The sequence below is a fragment of the Danaus plexippus genome, chromosome 25 (assembly GCF_018135715.1).
Source record: "Danaus plexippus chromosome 25, MEX_DaPlex, whole genome shotgun sequence".
Classification (NCBI taxonomy): Eukaryota; Metazoa; Arthropoda; class Insecta; order Lepidoptera; family Nymphalidae; genus Danaus; species Danaus plexippus.
This window is the reverse complement of record NC_083553.1, coordinates 727,482-731,075: the sequence shown is the minus strand read 5'-3', so window position 1 is coordinate 731,075 and position 3,594 is coordinate 727,482.

The window sequence follows — 3,594 nt, the reverse complement described above, 5'->3', positions numbered from 1 at the left end:
TTTTTCAACTTATAACTCTGTTAATCACACTAAATTCCCAATAATACCAGGCCAATAATATCAATTTTGACTACCTTAGAAGTGAACAGATAGGGTCTAAAGTGTATAGGCTTCTGTTAATAAGGACTAATAAATAACACGAGCCCATTGAATTCGTCTTAGCAACACGTCACATTAAAATCATTCTGTTGGAATGCTCCTGTTATTTTTTAAGGAGCAAAACGAATAAAGACGTCAAAATTTATTTCACGATAGAGTCTAAAATTGCATTACTTATCAACAAAATTATATGATTCAAGTAAGAACTTATCTTTGAGTCGCTTACGAAACTCTGTATATTATTTATCTAAACATAATTATTTAATTCACAAGATCAATATCAATAGACTTGTGTACGATCTTAATTACATAACTGCGTTCTAAGAAATCATAAGTAACAGAAATTTGACACTCATAATCATAGATCATGAGTCTCATTTATCATTGTTATAAATGATCTTCGAATGTATTATTATACGAAATGAACACCAGTTTAATAAATGGGTACAGATAAATACAGAACGCTGTCACGGAGATCAAGGTTACTGCTGCTAATAGGGTTCTAATAGAAAAAAATAAGCTAAAACCTTAAAGTGAATTTTAATGCTATTATCTTTTATATTTATAAACTGTTCACCAAGTAGAGGCGGCTCCTCCAAATGTTCATAATTCTATAGCAGCTTCGTCTTGCCAATTGGCGACCAGACTAGCGGACCTGAAGGTTATGTGTGCGGGCTTGGGAAATACAAAACAGGAGATTCAGATGAGATGCTATAAATCTTTGCATCTTATTCTTTATGTCAGCGTAAATTTGTTACTGCAAATCCGTCAAGATGAATAGACGTTATATCCTATGGGACACCTCAGGCTTTAGAATACTTTATGATCATCAGTGACATATCCACTGCTAGCAAAGCTCGCCTGTAGTATATGCTCGTATGTGGTCAGGCTGAAATAGATAAGCATTCGATATATTTTTTCTGGGCAGGGCAAACCACAAAGCTCCTATTTGTTTTTCCAAACAAAGCCTTCAAGCAACGCATCAAGCTGTACAGAAGGGCTTTACGAAGACTTTCTGTCACGGAGTAAGCATTCTAGAGCGAACCCTACGTTCAACCTGATATCAGTAGAACTTTCTAATCCCCAAGAAAAACGATGGAGACAAATTTCTGTAGAGTTTCACAACTTTATCAGTTTAAACCAGATCTAAAAATAACCTATTACTCAATGGAAGAAAAAACACCTTTACCTTCTATTTGTTTCATAACGACTATAGCACTCTGCCTCGCCAAACTGAGAGGGGTCCTCATTGAAAGATCTTCTTATTTCTAATACACAGAAACTGGGATATCGTTAAGTCTTGATTTCACCAAGCAGTTATCTATTGCACCTTTGTTAGAGCCTAATGAGATCTAAGACTTTCGCGAGAATTCATTAAAATGAAACTAATATTTTCGGATTAGGTACTACGCGTATTTTATTGTTTTAAAACAACATACTACCGACATTTCGGTTACTCTGCAGCAACCGTGATCACAGCGGACGAGATGTCCCAAAATATTGGTATCGTTTATTTGTTAAATCCTGTATTATGATAACATTTTTTGTTCTTTGACTTTAACATATTGTAAAATATATGTATCTCTTCCTGAGGCTCTTTGAGCCTTCACTGGAAAGTAAAGATGAAGTGATTAAGCTTTTAATAAAGAAGAAGTAATTTAATGAGCTTAAACTAATGAGTTAAACTTTTTACATTTCACTCTACCCTATTTGCCATCTCTTTCAACCCCCCGACTTTCCCGGCCGTAGTGGGGTTGCTATTTACCCGACCAGTTTTCATAGCGCCGAGATTATATAGGACAGAAAAAAAATGAAGTGTCTTATTAAATTACTAGTTTAATACTAGTTTAACTTTAGGTAAAATGTGTTATTTACATTAATTTCTTCACGTAAAATTGATACCTTGATTTTTTCGATGCCTTTTTTTGATAATATTTGGCTATGGATCATATATTTTCATAAAATCAATACAAACGATCAAAAGTGAAAATAACAGCATCGGATTCTGTCGATGCGTTTGAGAGTTAGAGGGCCACAAACAGACACACACCGCGACACAGCCATCAAAAGCCCCTCTTTTTGCCTGGGGGTTAATAAACTTGCACATATAAAAAACAATACTATTTACAAATAGCCTTTTAAATTCCTTCATGATAATTGAATTACAAATAACGAAGATAACAATTTGTTTTTAATTGCTAATTGCTATCACAGTTTATTAGAAATCATCAAATAGATTTCCTTTAGAAATGATATCGTCTAAGATTATATATTTTCACCTTTTAATTTGCGTGTAAAATAACAAATAATACAGAAAAATCATAATCCATAAATAATAAATACAGATATAAAATGTTTGTATTGTAAATTCAGATATATTTTTTTAAGTTAAAAATGTCTGAAGATTAATTATTTGGAATTAAAATATCTAAACTACGCTTCCACTTTGTTGTGATGAGTTTTGAATTTCAAATTAAATGTACACATTGGACATGTTCACTTACAATTTTCATCTAAATAAGACGCTCATAAGAGAGCTTAATTTAAATAAAAGCTGTTCTATTAACAAAACGAATTTAAATTAAAAATTCGCTGTTATTTTTAACTAGCAAAGTGTATTTAAAACTAGCACTAAATATATTATTATTATTATTATGGAAGAGGAAATATTTTTTCTATAATTTCTATTTCATTATTTGTCATTTAAAATATTATCAGAAATAATATTGAACGTCTATACCTGAGTCTACGTAACAAAAAGCTTTGTCATATATTACGCAAAAAGGTATATATATATATATATGTGTGTGTGTGTGTGTGTGTGTGTGATGAGTATTAAATAATTCTATATTTATACATAAGTATTTAAATTATTATCGTAACAGGTACTTTGATAATAATTATCTATATTAAATCACGGCTCCCGCGTTATACTTATGATACGATCAAGTAAATTTAGGTTGAGATAAGGGGGGTACTGTAGTATTGAAAACAACATGACAGAGTACTGTTTAGTACGTTTATACACTTCATATATACATATATATATGTATATATAGTCACAAGTGTATTAGATTATATATTAATGAGCTATCTTGCGTAACGTCAGTTACATCCTATTAACGAATTAAATTTCTAAACGACATACGATTAAAAGTTTTTAAAAAGCACATATGAATAAAGGTCTTTTACTTTTCATTAAAATTTCTTAGCTTAATGAACGAATTTCGTCCTATAAGAAAAATTTCACGTCTTCCACGTGTGACAGAAACAGTGGTCTTACGATGAAAGCTAAAGATAGCATATACAACAGAGGTTGGAAAAGCGATGAGATCAATGGAAGAAAAATCTGCTCTCTATTAAGTTAATGTGAGTGACGACTCTTTGCATTGCCTCCCTCTACAGGCTATGATATTTATTAGTCAAATTAGTACTGGAATTTAACGTTGCACTCTGAACTGATAAAAAAAAGTCGTAATTTTTTATGTGAATAAT